Genomic DNA, 18,727 nt, shown 5'->3' on the forward strand with positions numbered 1-18,727 from the left:
CTCGACGAATAACGTGGCCTCGTCATTGCTAAGCAACAGCGTGGTGGTGTTGTAAACGTCAGGGTTTGTGAAGATACTGAGGGAACGACCTGGGTCACCTGTGACGCAGCAGAAAAGGGAATTAAAGAGCAGAAACAGAATTGGAAATATGACGGCGAATTACTGTCTGATTGTATAGATATCAATGATTAACAATATTTTTATTGCAATTAATGAGTGCGTTTGCCAGAATAACAAAAGATAAAATCATATTTAGCGACTGACAAAGAAAAATAAGTCAATATTTGGTTCATAGATCAAAATTAAAATTCAAAATTCATAAGACCTTCGTTTATCTTCAGAAATTCATGTTAAGGTTGAACCACGGATGTGACATGAACCATTTAAACAGTGCTACTCACTATCTGGACTTTGAATGTGGTTGCATTGCTGAACATGCAAGGTTATAAATATCCCAGATTTCATCAAAATATCTTCATTTATGTTCTGAAGATGAACTAAGGCCTTGTGGGTTTGGAATGACATGAGGACGAGTGAATAATGTCAGAATAAAAGTTAAGGCATGGAGCCCATATGATGTGAATAATCAAAAAAAAAAAAGCATTTATCATATTTAACAGTCCATCTTAAGGCCTGCTTTTCCAAATGCAATTATTATTTTATTCTGAGGTGATTTAAAACACAGATGGACAAAAGGTAACAAGGGCAATGAGTTAAATGGGTAAATTTAGTCAAAATATCTAATACAAATTACAGCTACTACGTGTACAGTATATAACATCAGTAGCACTATTACAGTACTGCAAGTAAAACAGCTACAGTTGCTGGTGGAATTTTTCCAAAACTGCTGGTTTCTTAAGAAGCAGCCTTCAGATTAGCCATACGCTTTGTAAAGACGCTGAGAGAGCAACGATAAGAGAAACTGGGATATAACCACTGACACCAGAGGGCAGCCAAGTCTCCGCAAGCAACCGGTCATTAGCAAAAGACAAAAATGCAGTTCTCACGACAATGACGCAGTGTTTGGTGAGAACTGGAGCCTGCAGGTTTTTGATGAAGAGATCAGTTTACCAAACACAAATGACACAACTTGATGCATCAAACCGAGCTGAGACACCAGCTGATGTTCTAATCTTGAGGTTTGGCCTGTGAGAGACAATAATAGTGGTCGACTACTTACGAAATTTGAATTAAAATCACGATCATGGTTTTGTTGCAACCTAGCTTGAGAAATTACACACACACAAAAATCTTGACTTAAATCTCAACTTAAATTCACCACCTTGACGTCTAGCTCCCCAGGTGATAGACACTGCAATTTCCAAGAAGTCTATTTGTGAAAAAGTGCTAAGACAACTACAACTTCCTGTTGATTCTATACAGGCAACATAGAGTGCGTCATAAACGCCTGTCATGCGTTTGCTCGACTTTTATTAGACTCGCAGCATTATTCTTTTAACAAGCGGCTGGTTTCACCTCAAGTTGGGACGTTTGTAAATGTAAAAGTGGTTTGTACCGTTTTGTCAGAGCCTCAAAGCCTGCAATAACTGCTTTCTGTGAAGTGATCTTCCCCTAAAAACCACATCTCTGATATATCTTAGCTACATCAGGTTGAGTCTAGACTGAAGATAAGATGGCTAAAGCTGAAATATCTCGCTATGAGATCACTCAAAGCCTGCCTTTGATCTCTTTAAGGTGCACGCAAACACTGTATAATAAAAAGAACAGATAAACCACAACGCTTGCCTGTGACAGCAGAACAATGAGAACGAGAACAAAATGTGAAGGCTGCTGCATGAATTATTGATTGTGTTTTAATTGGATTTAATACGGCAGAACAAACACATGTGTACATAATGCGTGCTCGGGTGATATCTGCCATGATCTACATGAATGTATGCTAATGACCTGCATGGGTTGAGCATGAATGTCCGAACAGTTCAGTTATGAAATCTGTAACATTTTTAAAATTTTTGATAGGATCTTTGATTATATTAACCAAGGTTGCTTATTTTTTTTAATGCGGTAAAATATTACTGCAATTTAAAATGAACTGTTTTCTGTTTGAATACGTTTAGCTTAAATATGATATCAGAAATCACTCTAATAAGCTGATTTGATGCTCAAGAAGCATTTCTTATCAATGCACGGAAAAAGCAATGCTACTTTATGTAAAGTTCTAAAGAAATGTTTTCAAATGTTTCTTGTCTAACAAGTTTTCATGCAAAACAGCAACGTTAGGTTTCATTTCAACATGGAACCATGATCTTATTTAAGTCAAGATAATTGTAGTAGGCAAAATAAACACAGAGGGTCATGAGATAATGTACAGAGCTCAGAATAAACAGCTATGCTTCAGGTTATTCTCAAGAACTGAAACTGTAAGTGGTGTAGTTAACAATGACAGCCTAAATACCGTATCTATAAATGAAGTCTTAACAGATAAATGGGTAAAGTCTAAGCTTTTTTTTTTTACAAAAAGGTGTGACTGTTTGTCTGTTAACATCCGTAACTATGTCAGCTTTTGAACAGGAAGCTCGCTTGGGTCAAATATGAGCAGAGTTCAATGCGTACACTCAAAACAAAAAACCACAGAGTTGGAGGGGGGAAAACAGCATTAGAAAATGCTTTTCTAATTCATGAACACATTAAATTCATGTGCAAATAATATTTCATCTTTTGTAGAAATGGCTAAAGAATGTTATTGTAAAATCCACATTTATATTATATCATCCAAATGATTGTATGTACATGCAAAACGAATGAATGTTAAAAAATGTATAAATTAGTTGATTAATTAAAGTTACAATTACACATTTTATAATTAAGGTTTTTGCTTGTGTGTGTACTGTGTATATTTATTATGTATATATAAATGCATGCAAACAGTATATATTTTGAAAATATTGATAATATATTATATATTATATATAATTGATAATATAAAAAATATTGAAAATATTGACATGTATTTGCTTTTATACGTCGCACGTGCATGTGTGTTTATATATACACAATTATTATACACAGTACGCACACATTATGTAAACAAAAATGTCGGTATTTTGGATGCGATTAATTATGATTAATCATTTGGCAGCATTAAAAAAGACAGATACCCGATAAAGTAATTTCATCCTCAGTTTTCCATGCAGAAAGCTGGGAAAGAAGTAGGGTGAGATGGTGTTACGCAACTATTTCAGCTCTGAAAAGCTCCTGCCAAAGCTTGCGGAAACACACACCACTATCTGGGCGTTTGGAAAAGCGCCGGCAGCGAGGACAGCGAGGTCACGAAAGGAAGCTCGACGACAAAAGCAAGCTTATTAACTTCTAAGTCGCATTAAAATCAACACATTCTTGCCCCAACCGCAGTTCTTCTTCTGCCGCTCGCTGTCGTGACCCCGAGATGAAAACACTGGGCTCCGCGGGAGGCTAATCCTAAAGCCGAGCCGCAGCATACCAGCTGTCTTCTCCAAACAACCCTCTGAGCCAAGAGAAGAACGACACCGCTCTTCCTCCTCCGCCCATTTCCACTATCTCTCGCTCACATGACGGCTTGCTTTTGATGACAACCGACATGTTTTCAACAGGTTTCAAACAACAATCAGCTCAGAAGACAGCCGATGCATACATGCGGTTATTAAGAGAAGCTCTGCTGAAGCGAGTTACGTTCTGGTCGCAAAAAGAGGAGGAATTTCAAGAAAATCTTGGCTTATCGGCAGCGTGTAATGGCCTCTTAAGCGCCTGCGCTGAGCTGAAGTCCTGTAATTCCTCGTATCAGCTGCTCTCTTGTTTGTGAGGGCTGTAAAGAATGTGGATGTGACAGTCAGCATGCGGCTGTGAAATTATGCAACCCCAGGGTGCATTTCTCTCAACGAGGCCCACAGAAGTGAACCGAAGACGTGCTTCAGTTCATTCATAACCGTAACCCAAAACTTTAAAACCTCCTTGACCCAGTAAAGTAAATCGGCGTCTTGAAACGACGTGCATTTTCCCAGACTCTGAAAAATGTAAATGTGACTGAGCAGAGGTTTGCTTGACTGCCTACCGTGTCTTTACGCAGGAAATCCGTTAAATATGTCAAGGTCACATGAGGAATCAAAACTTCCTTTAAGATAGGTAACTATTAACCATGACTTTTCCCTCAATAAATTCTTAACATGTAGCTACTGTGAAGAATCAGTGATGCAGAATGAGGCACTAATATGTGCTAATATTCTAGTAATATGCATGCTAATAAGCAACAGATAGGTGTAACCGTAAAATAAAGTGTTACCCAGTTATCTGTTATTAAAGTGTACATTTTTTGGCCATGCTTTACTACAGTTTTTGACTCGATAAACTCCTAATTTGTTTCTCATTCATAGTTAGTAAGGTAGTTAAGTTCAGGTAAAATACAGTCGTGCAGAATAAGACATTAGGATGCGTTTCATAAGTAATAATAAACAGTTAATATGCTAGTAATATGTTTGCTTATAAGCTATTTGAGAGAATTGGTGCACAAACAACATTATTTTAAACTTTTAGATCACTTTTCCACAGTAAAAAGAGACTATTTATTGCAACAAGGTGGCCAAAGTGACTGGTTCTACTAACAAAGAGAGCAATACGGTGAAAAGTAAGCTCTCACCATGTTATCATAACACTAATGCTCAATCATAATGAATCCAGTTTGATTTAAGTTGCATAAACGGATTCTAAAAGTCGCAGTCGAATTGACATGATGATTATAATATATGATCTCAGAACTAAAGACGTTGTCAATGATAAAGAATGATGGGTACGTCATTGGCATTTCTTGATGACATATCTAAAAAGAAAGCTGACATGCGTCAAAAGAGGGGTTTTAGCAAATACTGTAAAATAAATGTGTTGACGGAGCAGTTTGTTAGTCGTATGACAAACCGAGATAAGACCGCACCGCACAAATTTGAAAAAAAGGTTTTAATTAAAGCATTTGCAGGCTGTTGATCACTTTATTGAAGCCACACCACAACCTTCAATCAAATCTGAATTTTATTTGTATAAATGAAGGAGAACGCATGATGTTCCACTAATTAGTCTATTAGGCTGCACGCAGCTTCAACCTACTTGTAATAAATGCATAAATAAAATAACAACATGAACCATCAAAGTGTCCACAACCTAATGAAATTACTGACGCAAATATACCTGAAACAATAATTCATCCCGCTAACCATGAAAGATCACAAAAAGGTGTACACTGAGGCCTGCAGGTTATTGCTTATTTGCTTATTGTCTAGTTTTCATGTTTCAACGACGGGTAGATCACATCAGACTCAATCCCCTGCGTGAGTGTGATCTGACTCACTGACACGGCTGTAATTGGTGCTGCTGGGAAACAGGGACTCGGTCTGAATTAAGCCCTGTAATATTCACGCTCATGTCTGGACGTTAATACGACGAGTAAGCGAACAGGCTCGGGTCAAATGACTGATCCTGAATCAGCGAAACTGATGCATCTGCATGTCTAAGCAACTGTGTATCCATCTTAACCATGGTTCAGATAAACAAGTCCTTTTGGCAGATTGGTGTTATTTTTGCCAGGTCAGTCTAATTCTGCCCTGTTTCGCCGGCTCACAGAACGGCCTCCTCTTATCAAATAACTGCGCTTTAGAGAACAACGGCCTTCATTCATTAAGAAACAATCAAATAACCACTTTCATCTGCAACTTTCTGTTTACTTTCTTGTTTCTCAAAAGTAGGTTGTTTCAACTTCCTTGTCTGTGACCTAGATTTATTACCCTAAAACCATAAAGCGCATTATTTAATGTGTGTTAGAGGGTCAGTTCGACCGAGACACGTATTTGTACCAAAGAAATTAAAATTAAATCAGTATTGCGCTGCTTGCTTTGATTTATCGTACCTTATTTGATGTTGTATTTAATTATTATTATTAAGATATGTTATTCTGTATTTTCAATTTATTGTATTTTTTTTATTTTTAAGTAATAGATCATTTATTCAGCAAGGAAGCATTACATTGTAATATTTAAAAATTGGTTTCTACTCATGAAATGATCCTTAAATCATAATGCAACATTAAATCAGTATATCAGAATGATTTCTGAAGGATCATGTGATCAAGACTGGAGTAATGATGTTGAAAATTCTGCTTTGCGTCGCAGGAATAAATTGCAAATTAAAATATACTGCGATAGAAAATTGCTATTTTGAATTATAATGTTTTAGAATATTGCCGTTCTTACTGTGTGGTTGATTGAATAAAGACAACTTTAGCGAGCATTGCATCAAATACTGTTTGTACTGCAATCAAATGGAGAAATGAAATCTTAACTAGAAGTTTCAGAAATAGATCAAGAGGCCATTTTAGGGCGCCTGCTTCACATCTCCCATTGAGAACGGCAGATACTTCCTCTAAAGAAGGTGCATACAGCGTCTTTCATTCCTTGCACGGGCTGATGCTTTCTAATCTGAACACCAAGTATGGTCTACATGGAACGCTGTTTGTCCTAAAGACCTCTCTTAGGCTTTTTGCTCGTTGTCTTGCTAGTGCAAAACTAAACCATTGTCCAGGAGAAAGCTTTTCAATGGACTGACATTTCTAGCCTGGTTGGATTTTAAAGACACACAAAATGATAAGAGTGGAGGAACATATTGGGCTGAATCAGACTGACTCAAGTCTGTGGACAATAATAATGTTTGCAAAATCTTTAGCAAGCAATGCAGTCTAAATAATAAGAATTACTTTTTATACTTCGCCATTTTATAAATCACATACTTATAATCAACTTGCTGCTCCAATGTGACCGAGCGGACGATAATAATTGCCATGACATTCTACATATAACCTGCACATTGCATATATTGAAAAAAAAATGTTCTTGCTGGCATAATCATAGCTAAGCATCTAATCCAAGTCTTTCAGTAAGTACCTGCACCAGTCTCTGCAGTGCACGACTAAACCAAGTGCACTAGGGTCATTCCATAGTCATTCAGTTGTCTACTGCATTTTAAACGAGATCTCATTTAAAATGTCTAATGTATTTTGTGATGCCTCATTAAAAAATGAAAAGCGTAACGCCACTGACATTTCGTTACCTAATTATAGAATATATATTTATATCTGTAACAGAGCTGATGTTGACGAGAGGTGATCGGATACAAGTGCGAGCCTTTATTTATAGACACGGTCGAGAAAAAAAGCATGGTCAAAAAATGAGTAAACAGGTATGGTGGATGCTAAAAAAGACTACAGGAAGACTATGTGCGGTGCTGGTGGATAAACACGAGACTGAGAGCGCGTTTAGTGTCAGGGCAGGTGAACAGATCTGCAGTAGTCTTGTCACAAAGCCCGAGCTAAAATAATTACTATAAATTAATTAATATTACTATAGAATGAATATATATATATATATATATGACAATTTGAAAAAAATAGGAGAATAAAGACAATTTAAAAGAGGTTTGTTCCTGTTACTGCTTTTAAAAACAGATTAAAATATTAAATAAAAGCAAGTTTCAGTCAATTATCAAGGCGATATTGATGACTTAAGCACTAAAATGACTAAAGCTGAAGTAAAACAAAAGAAATTAAGAAACGGAAATATTCAAATAAATAATACAAATACAGTAGCTAATTCAAAATATTAATACAATAAAAGTAAATAAATAGTCCTAAAATAACAGTGACGTAAAGGCGGCACATTCACGCTATTAAAAGACGCCTTCAAACGTAATTAGGTCTTTAGGTCATGTTTGATTCTGTACTTGAGTAATTACCTTCTGATAACCGCTACGGGCAGAAGATAAAGATAACAACGGCAACTCACAGGTTTTTCAAAAATCGAATGGCATAAAATATATAAATAAATAAATACTCCAAAATTGCAGTTCTAAATCTTTAAGTTTAAGAGTAACCCTTACCCATAGGAAAAGAGAGCCGGGGGAGGACATGAGAGTGACAGCTGAGCACAGTCAGAAGAGACAGACAGGCACAGAGAGACGCTGAATGCACCATCCTGATGAACATCCAGGAGCACCACAGGTGAGCTGGAGACAAAGACCGCTCTATCTGTCACTGTCGGGTTCCGCTGCCGTCCGTCCAGCGCCGAGTAGCCCACAGGGACACCACTTCAAACCAGAGCAGTCTGTCGTCATCTCATCTGGGCACAAAAAATTAAGAGCGAGTTAGAATACTGTAGAGGAGCGCTTTAAGTCATCACTTCCTCTCAAATCGCCTCTTCCTCTTTCAGAATTTTGCATAAGCTTAAGAAACAGTGGAGTGATTACATATCAGCACATGACTGTCTTAAATATAAGCTGCATTTTAACATTCGTACCATTAAAACAGAGTCTGACCACCATGCAGGAAAAGCTAATGCAAAGAAGAAGCGGCATTATCGAATATATTTGATACAGCCATGTCTACACACGTTCACACGCTAAAATGATATATTATATGATATTTTATATGATGAAAAATATGAAAATAACTTTGCAGTGGAGCAAGCGAGAAGAGGTGTTTCTGGCGTGAGTGAGCGTGGAGCAGGAAATGGAAAACTCAATGGAGGTGAAGAGGTTTTCAGGATATGTCGTGTTGAATCATGTCTGATCTAATGACTGTTTGATGGAAATCCCTGTGAGCCAAGAACAGAAACATGGTGACTGGCGTCTTGTGCTTGGGTTAACCAAGATTTACTAAACACTTGTTGACGTAACATACACTCCTGACCATCACGCATTGAGGCCAATGATCCTGATCGATAATCACTAAAAAGAATACCATAACTAGAATAAAGCGTATTTCAGGAGAATCTTTTTTTACTTTCAATTCGATTTTTTTGGGGGTGGGGGTGATCGTAACAATTTGGGTAACAGGTCAACTTTATTATTAAAATCAGTTGAGGGTTATAGTATGTGATATTTTGGGATTGTTCTTCAAAAAGCGTTAAATGTTTTTAAAACCACGTTGAACCAAAAGTAATACAAAAATGGTTTTGAAGTGTTCTTTAATTCTTTAATTTGTCATTAACCCCCACAATAATAAAAAATAGATAAACTCTAAAGCTGTTTTCAATTCAATTTTAGTAAAACAAATGACTTGCATTAAGCTCACATGTGATGGGTTTATAGATTTTAAATTTGATTTCTGAAGAAAACAAGCAGTTTACTTTAAAATTGACAAATTACGCCAGGCATTGCTATGTGATTGCTAAAATGAAGCGACATCGATATCATCAGAAACCTGTGTTGGACAAACTTGAGCACTCAAATTATTTTTAGCTTTTCTTTTAACCTGTGCAGTGAACATAAGGAGATTCTGAGTTTCTCTGTCGTCTTTGAAGCTCTCTGTGAAATTACAAAAACAATATGAAAATTAAATAATGGCTGACATCTGAGTGGCTTGTTATTTTCAAAAGCTAATAAAAAAGTCACATGTTTCTAAAATTTGAACAGTTGTTTCCTATGAGCATCGCACACGGCAACTGCGCGCTTGTCCGTCCGTGTGTGAGCAGCTTTAGTGTGTTACTAAACAGTACTCTGGTTTACAATACACACAGCAACAGCACTGTTCTCTGAATAAATGGCTACTTGTTTGACCTAAACAGCATATGGGTCAACATTATTTGCTAAACACTACTCTGCCAGTCATTACCATAAAAACTCATTTACTATTTAGGTAGTGTGATGAGCACAGGTTTGATGTCCTTTTATATCTGGTCAGCAGCATCACCCGGCGTCCATATAAGAATAAAGAGTTTAGTTCCTAAAAAGTCAGTTGTGAAGAAGAGTTGGTGAGCACCATTGGTTTCATTAGTCAGACTTCAGACGTGACTCATGTGATTCTTTTTAAACATGAAAAATGTCATTATAAAAGAACTTTGGAAATGTTTATTTGATTCTAACAAATGAGTTCTTGCTAAAAGCGAGACGAATGTAACAAAAAGAAAATAATTATCGTATCAGCATCTGCTTATAGGACAAAAAGAATAGAAAATTATTGGCATATCGTATATTGGCAACAGTCTAAAATCGCGTGGCCCTATCTGATCATTCTTGCCAAAATGTAAATCACAATTTTTCTCCATGAGAACTGAGATCAAAATACACGATTCTCATTTTTACCAACCAAAATTTATTGCACTCAATTACAAAGACACACACACACACACACACACACACACACAAAGAGCACTAACCTATTAACATTTTGAGGTTTCAGGAGGAATCTCTCCTATTTTGTGGTGACACTGGTGATGACTGTAGAGACTGCTGGTATTAATCATCCACACACCGTTAGTATTACGGGTCTTTCACACAGGATGCGGAAAGAACATACAATTGAAATGAAGGGGTTTTTATAGTGCAACATGTGATGTATAAAATTAATGTTTATTTGCAACATGACAATATCCCAGCTGAATGAGGACAAGTGCGTTTCGAACGACTCAAGTCTACACTAACAAGTGGATCATTTGGAAAATGCCTGTGAACTGTACGATAGTACGATAGTAAATACATCAGTTAAAACAGGATGTGACATCAGTGATGTCACATGGACTATTTTCCTGATGTATTTACTAAGTTTCTGGGGCTGAATCATTTCAGTTGTGTTGCTGTCTATGGAGGTCAGAGAGCGCTCAGATTTCATCAAAAATATCTTAATATGTGTTCTGAAGATGAGCGAAAGTCTTATAGGTTTGGACGACATGAAGGTGGGTAATTAATGACAGAACTTTCATTCTGGGGTGAACTAACCCTTTAAGTCTGACAGCCTCTATTCCTTTAAATTAATAGCACACTGCCACCCTAACGCTGTAAACCAGAACAGACTCGAACAGAAGACTTTCCAGTTTGACGGACGTTTGAAACTAAAGGAAGTGTTGGATACTCCGGTCTTTAGCCACTGCATGACACTCAGCTGTCAGCAGTGGGTTTTCTTATCTTGACTTCCGTCATGTGACAGCAGACGCTGAATATTACAACAGAGTCATTCACATCTGATTAAGCATCATGGCAGAACGAGCCAGATAGCAGAATCCTGTGTGTGAAAACCGGTCTGATGAGTGCATCGCAATCCCCCGAAGAGTGTGGTAACGCCGTAAGTGTTTGTGATCTAGCGTGACAGCATTAAACAGCAGCTCTGGAGGGTTTCCTGTCTTGACAGAAGAGGTGTATGATATTTGGAGAATGCTATCTGGTCCCATTCACCTCAAGGGCAGTCACTTGGTCGGGCGATTCTCAAATTGTGTCATCTTCACTCATTCAGTTTTGGCCAGGTTTTTGAAAACAATCACTTGAGCCATGAAGTAACACGTCAATTCAAAATGGTGAAGCTGTTAAAATTAACCACTTAATTTGCTCATAATCCGCATACTAACATCTCTCTTTTTTATAAGCATCATTTAATGGATCGGTCACACCGTTTTAAATTCACATGTCCCTTACAATTAACCCATGATCAAAAACTCTCAAAACATCGTTCAGAACGTTCAGAAGTTACCGTATTTCCAACTCCACTTCAAGGTCATCTACGATGCACTTTGATTATGTTTGCAAATTATAGTTTAACTCTAAGAAACACTCTAAAATAAAGGTTTTAAAAACACCTGAAGATTGCTGTCAGAGTATGCTTTACCCTCAAAATCTCCCTCCGTTGTCCGTTCCTGGACAGGTCTCTTTAACTGGTTTAAACAAAGAGCCAGGAGTAGGATCCAAAAATATGTACACCTGTAAAGTTAGGGACAGTTGTGACATACATTTATTCCCAGTAACGACTTTCCCACTTCACTGTTAGCCATTACGATCACACCAGGTCGCTTAACTCCACAACTTCGAACCCTAACGTTGCCAATAAATTATATTGAGCATGTATCTATAAATCAACACCCTATCCTGCTATAAACGCAGGGGGCCTCGCTTCAAAACGCTCGTGCGCCATTTATAAGAAAGCTGCGCTAAAACAACAGTCATTTTAATAAGAAATGCTGAAATGCTGGGCAGAGAATTAGTCGGCCGACAACACCGCGTGCAAAAACGCCCTTAGCTACTTGATAAATAATACACAACCAAGCACCGATGTTCGTGTCAGGACTGATTGAAAGTTGACACTTCTAGTGTAGTAAGTCACGCAAGCCTTAAACGCAACAAACCTCACATCATACTCCAGGTCTTTCCACGCATCGTTCTAATCGTGCATCGACACCTCCGTCAGGCTACAGGTGCAAAAACACACACCAGTTCCCAGAAAGCCCTGCCCAGGGTCAAAAAGAGTCTACAGATAAAACAAGCAGCTCATTTAACTGAGAGGCTTCCTCTTCTTGTTTACCGTAAGATCATCTGAGACTTTTCACATCCATGCGTTTCAAAAAAAGGAGATGTGAACTACAGCCTCTCACTAGAACTTGAAGATGTCATTTCACATTTTGTCAACTTCCCGTAGGTCCTTTTTAGGATATAGTTTAGAGAAGCTCCGTTGATGAACAAACAAGTCGTGAATGGACGTCTCTGAAAAACTCCTACAGCTGGTAAACCATAAGACATTATATTGCAGGAACTGTTTGCACTACATTTAAACTGGACATGTCTTAAAGTCTATTAGGGACGTTTTCCCGGGAAATACCGAGGGGAAAAAGAGTGATAATCAAAGCAGGTCTGACTGCCTGACCTTTGAAGAAGAGCAAAGAGCGGAGGCTAAAATCCAGCGTCAGGAACATGATTTCTGAAGACTGGGATCCCAAGGGGCAAAATGTTTCCCTTTACAAAAGTTTTTTCCCTAAAACCTGAGCTGAGGGCAACAGAGAAAATGAGAACTGAAGGGAAGGAAGGGAAACTAGCGGGGAAAAAAATTATCTAGTTTTGGAAACCCTAGATATAACACAATTAATAAGCGACTAAGTAAACATGCAAGCAATCGAGAAAAAAGTCATGTTAAAATCTACAGGAAAAACACAACAATTAAGCTAAATTGCTTTTACTGCTCCTGTTACTCTCAAAACCTTTACGGAGTAATTTTACTGAACAAAAGCAGCTATATTAAATAGTATAGCATAACAACAAATAACACTATGAGTTATTCACACATTTAAAAACATAGAATTCCTTTCCTTTGCATGACTACAATGAGAAGGTTTGGAAACTCACAGTCGAGAATTACATCGCAATGCACAAACTGTCAATGAGCATCAAATAAACCCACGGCTTGACAGGAAAAAAACAGCCGCTGGCATCAACATGAGCCTTACGTAAAGATGAAGAGGAAAAATCTGCCTCCGGAAGAGCGTTCAGCGATGCCCTGAGGAAAAACCGGTGGTGGCATTCGCGTGCGAGCAGGTAAGCACGCGGTCCGCGGAGGAAAAGCGATGAGTCAGTGAAGGAGAAGAAAACTGCTCTCCCAGTGAAAGCTTTCATTCCCGTGTGCAGTTGCCATGACTACAGCTGATGTGATTGCCAGGCAGCGGTGATGTTATGAGCAGCGCTGAAAGAGTCCTGTTAGGAAGCCCTGGGAGAAGAACGCCTGTTTACACGCGTTTAACGAACAAAAACCCAGCCTCCAATAACAGCCAGTGACACCAGGCCATGCTGGCTCTGAAAGGAAGGAGAAAATGAGCAAAGAAAGCGAGCGACACCAACACAATCGGTGCCGTGCAGACGGTTTGGGCCTGGGAATAATATTAAGATCATCTTCAGATTAGTCGAAATCGAGTTTCTTCAAAAAAATTAATAAAACACTCTTCTGAATAGTGTTGCAATGGCCTATAGTCAGCTGATGTCGAGATAGTGATGCATGAAGTGATTCACAGGGTGTTATAACATATCCATATCGCATAATAATAACCAAAATCATCCATTTTATTATTTTGCGAGCTTCTGCATTAAAACGAACAAACTGCCTGGTAACTCAGCACTGACAGCTCAGGTAGAATACGCTGCAGTATAACGTTAACTAACTAGTGAACTGAATCAAAACAATGCATTAATGAAGGTCCAAGGAACAATGTGCACGAAAACATCAGCCTGATATTCACAACTAACACCTAGAATCAGAATCAACTTTATTGCCTCCGATTCTGATTCTAGGTGTTAGTTGTGAATGTCAGGCTGATGTTTTCGTGCACATTATTCCTTGAACCTGCTAGAGATTAGAAAAGATGTGAATCATACACAAGTCAGGCATATTCCTGTTCAAAACAAACTTTATGTGCTGATTTATCAACTGTGTACAACAGCTGTTAGTTTAAGGCACAAAAGCAGGACGAGCAACTTCACCGGGACACACTGAGAAACAGACACACACCGCCAAACACGTGCTTCTCTCTCGTCCAGCGTTGTGTTTTTGGGGACAAGGTTACTAACACCGTTAACCGAGCACGCATTCATTAACCCAGCACTCAGTGTTTGTTTAGCAGAAGTTTACATCGCGCAAACAACTCAACTCGGTCTGAAACGATCCGCACAAACGCGCTTCACCATCAGTCCTCGGTACTTGTCGGACTGTACCCCTATCGAGAAATACACGGCACGGACCCGTCTGTTTCTCTCCGGCCGTGCAACGATTAAACGCTCGTACTCACATCAAAAGCGCGCTTCTCCGGGATCTGTTGTGCTGCGCCCCGGTGTTGTTATTACAGTCCCGTTTCTGAAGTACAGACTGGCGGTAGCGCGAGAAGCGCGGGTGAATCCGAAGCAGGGTCCGTGTTTGGAGACACAGCTCGCTCTTTCGTTCAAACGCGTCCCGTCCTCGTGTGAACGCGCGTCTCTCTCTATCTATTGTTGATAAAGTAAACGCAGCTTTGCCCGCGAAGAGAGAGAGAGAGAGGGTCGGCGGCGATAGGCGCGCGCGACAGCGCCATCTGGCGGTCAGACGCGGAACGACATCAACTGACTGAATATAAGGAAATAAAACAGGCGGGCCATCCGAGGAGAGTTTGTTTCTTCAAAGGAACAGATCTGGAGTGTATTTTTGCATTGTGACACTTACCGCTTGCAGTAAATTGGTTGAAAACTTTGCAAAGATCCGCACGAATGCAGTTTATTAGCCGACGCCTTCTGAAGCGAAAAGCCGTTACAACACGTAAGAAGCAAAATTGACGTTTTAACTCCTCTACGTAAAAAAAAAAAAAAAAAAAAATGAATCAGGAGATAAATATGCAGGCTCCGAGCAAAACCGGTCCGAGTCAAATGTGTTGGTGAATTTAGCCGGACAGGGACTTTTTCACCGGATAAAGCGATTATGTGTTATGCATTCATTCATAGTTTGCCTCAAGACCGGAGTCACGTGGTTTGTGATGTGTTTATCAGCTGTTTGGACTCTCGCGCTGGCGGCACCATCCGCTGCACAGGTCCGTCGGCGAGGTGAGAACATCTTCAGTGGAAAGCGTTCATGGGCATTTACAGAACCAGATTTACAAAACGCAGACACGGGTGAGAAGGCCTCTCCCTGTTTCAGCTCCGGATTATTCATTCGGATAATAATCATATAAAGCACCCTGGCTAACAATCTGCGATCGAATCGATATTTTTAATCTCACAGTTTAATTCTGCACTCCACGCACTGAGGACCTGAAACATGTCCAGACCTACTAGAAGGACGATGAATAATATGAATAAGAAATGATATTTAGTCACAGGCGGGTGCGCGTGGGGCAAACACGAGGAGGGGTTTCTTGTTTTGACTCAAACAAGGCAAGCTGTCACAGTTTGGCCGCATCTGATCGTCCTGAACAGGAACACGAACCAGTAAGGCGCGCGTGACAAGCTAGTTTTTAGTGAACGCAAACGCTGTGAATAATTTCCTAATGCACTGTGCAAAAACGCGCGCGGATGCATCTAAAGTGAGAAGAGCGAGAACACATTTCTGAATGCAGCAGCGTGAAATTACCTGGCCTTTTCGACCCAAGGTTTCATCTCTGCATGTAAATCCAAAGGGCTGCGAGCTCAGTTTAGAGTGCGCGCTCATCTAAACCCAACCACTGGCGCGCGTGAGCTCCAAGGCGCATTTGTTATCTCGGAGAGGCACTAACCCTCACCAAACCCGAGATAACGAATTCTCAACATCCCATACGCCCGCCACAACGCAGCACCGCTCGGCCCTCAGAGGAACGGGAAGAGAGTCGTCTTCTCATCGCCCCTGCTCCGCGCAAAGAGGCCCAAACGCGGGACTCCTCGTCCGCGCAGCTTCTGCGGCTCTCCAGCTTCCCGAGCTTCTGCCCCGACTCGTATCCTAATGAAAGCAAGTTCGGGAGCGGCAGGCTGTCGAATAATCACCAAGACTGTCGTCTCAGGCTTTCGCTGGTTTAATAGGTAGGTCAGGAGCGAGCGCGGCGGGGCGGGTAGTGAGATTAGAAAGACGAGCAAAGAAGATTTGAGGCTTAGCGCCGACCTCGAACCGGCTTTTGCGCGCAAACGGCCTCTCGCGCGCTTCTTTCCTATCCAGCGCGAGCAAGATGTCAGCCGCTTTGCAATATTTTGACGTGTAGGTTAATGCATGGCCGATGTTGAACGTGAGTTGGTGTAAAACGTACCCGAAGTGAATGAGGACGCGCGTGCAGTGGTGCGGGAGGCGCGTCGTTTACGCGTGGAAAGAAGTCAAGTCGGGTTGCCGTTTTCTTTTCTTGAACTGACTCTTTCTTGTAGCTCGGATGATTTAGTCACACGGTGTACAGCAAACGATTTGATTATTGTTTTAATAAAGCTGTTTTGGGCTGTATAATTTGCTTAATTCCTCTTCTGTTTGGCGGTGGGAGTTGTTCTGGATGATCTGGTTGTCGAGTTAATTATTCCTAATTCTTTGGAGTTCATGAAGGTAATTGCTGTACTATCAGAGGTAGGCCTAATGGCCCTTTGATTTGCGTCTTTGCACACTTTCTAGTTCAGGTTCACATACTGCGCGCGCACGGCTCCCGAGATGCCCGGGTTAGTTGTTTTTTCCTAAAACAACGTTGTCGTGTTTGTTTTCTTTTGGAGGAAGTATAAATGACAGCAGTTATTGGAATATTTTGCTTGGACACGATAATAGCCTGTTCCGAAATATTGCTCATAAATGTGTGTGTTTGTACAGTGCAGGCATAATAAGAAGCTTAGTTTGAAAAAAAGGTACGCAATTCTTCCATTTCTGTTTTCAAAATGTTTGCATTACTGAGAAACATAGATTTAGTGGTTGCAAACTATTTAAGGTACATTAAAAAGTTTTGTTCAATCGTTAGTTGACTGAATTAGTTTTCCTTTTTGAAATGGAGCTAAAATACATTGATTGCAATCATTTAATAGTAAGCTACATTGATTATTTTTTCCTGTGTGTATTTATTTATTTGACATTAAAAGTTATTAAAGAACAGAACTGTTGATGGATTGTTTATTTTTATGAATATATATATATATATATATATATATATATATATATATATATATATATATATATATACACATACAGAGAGAGAGAGAGATATTGATTCCTGCAATGCTTTGGGTTGGAACGAAATGACAGAACGGCCAAATAATTGAAAAAAAAAAATGTGTAGCATGCATTTTGCACTCTTAAAGCAAAAATAAGTGATACCTAAAAGCTATTTGTTTGTTGTCTTTGAATGTTAACCAGAAAGTGAATACAAATCTGAATCAAAAAGAACTAAAATAATGCCAATCTCAAAGACGTGTGAAGCAGAGAGTAAATGATTACGTGATCTTAAACAGCACTACCTGGTTTTAAAACACATGCACACTTAAAGGGACTGAAAATGAGCGTTCACAAATGAAAACTAAAATATGTTAAAAAAAAGTTTTATTGAAGTTTTATCGTGTTGGAATAGCTGAGGCATCACATTTCTATGTGATAAAATATGAGAGTTTGTATGTAGGCCGTGCTTTTGTGATGGCGTGATACTGCGTGGGCATCTTGCTGAAGTCCCTCTGCCGGCATCCGAAACCCGTGTGGTGAAACCAAAGTAAAGAAATGCATTCAAAGCAGGATGTTAGATGAGGGTCTTGTAAAACAGACTCGACGCCTGCTCACATGTCCATTCACTGCAGTCACATACAACCAGCACTGAGAGAAAACCGATGACAAACAATTATTTACACAAATGAAAAATACATACGCATGTTTACTGACATACATACATCCCCACAGATCCTTAAAGCCATTATTATTTGTTGAAGACGCATTTTTGCATTAAGTTGCGCACATCCCACAAACCCACACAGGGTTCAGGTGCCGAGCAAAAAAAAAAATCCTCATAATAACAAAAGGACAAACGTATTGTCCGCACACTGCTCTCACTGCTGCATAAGAATCATTTATTATTGCAATGTTTTGAGCATCAGGCACAGTGCTGACGAAGACCCAGTGTTCAAAATACCTATAAATACAGGCCACGACATACACAGAAATTAATAATAGTCCTAATTCTGTGATGGATTGCATTCAATCTGTAGTCTATTTAGTCTATTAGTGTATACACACAGCTTTTTCATTTCTTTTGCAGCCTGTATTGTAATTATAATTTTCATTTGCTGCTTTAATTAGTTTTGTAAGAAGAAAAAAAGCAGTTTTCACATCACAAACACTCGATGCTTGTGACAAAGGCAGATATCCCTCTTTTTTTCTGTGTAAGTCGAAAAACATTTGATGCATTTATAGAATTGCACGTGTGTGTTTGAAGTGCGCGGTGGTGGAGAAAGCGTCTCTGGTTCACGAGGCGAAGGTGCTGAGCAGCGGCGTTCTTCTCCACCGAGATGCCCTTTT

General features: G+C 39.4%; 1 long non-coding RNA gene across 1 annotated transcript; it reads right to left on the minus strand.

The window, feature by feature from the left end:
* Positions 1-2: 2 nt before the first annotated feature.
* On the minus strand, positions 3-14,742 carry LOC122323269. The gene is made up of 3 exons (XR_006246985.1): positions 14,559-14,742; positions 7,909-8,147; positions 3-98 (listed from the first exon to the last, which is right to left on the minus strand). It is a non-coding gene; the product is annotated as an uncharacterized LOC122323269 (long non-coding RNA).
* Between the last annotated feature and the right edge of the window lie 3,985 nt (positions 14,743-18,727).

The sequence above is a fragment of the Puntigrus tetrazona genome, chromosome 19, assembly GCF_018831695.1.
Source record: "Puntigrus tetrazona isolate hp1 chromosome 19, ASM1883169v1, whole genome shotgun sequence".
NCBI lineage: Eukaryota > Metazoa > Chordata > Actinopteri > Cypriniformes > Cyprinidae > Puntigrus > Puntigrus tetrazona.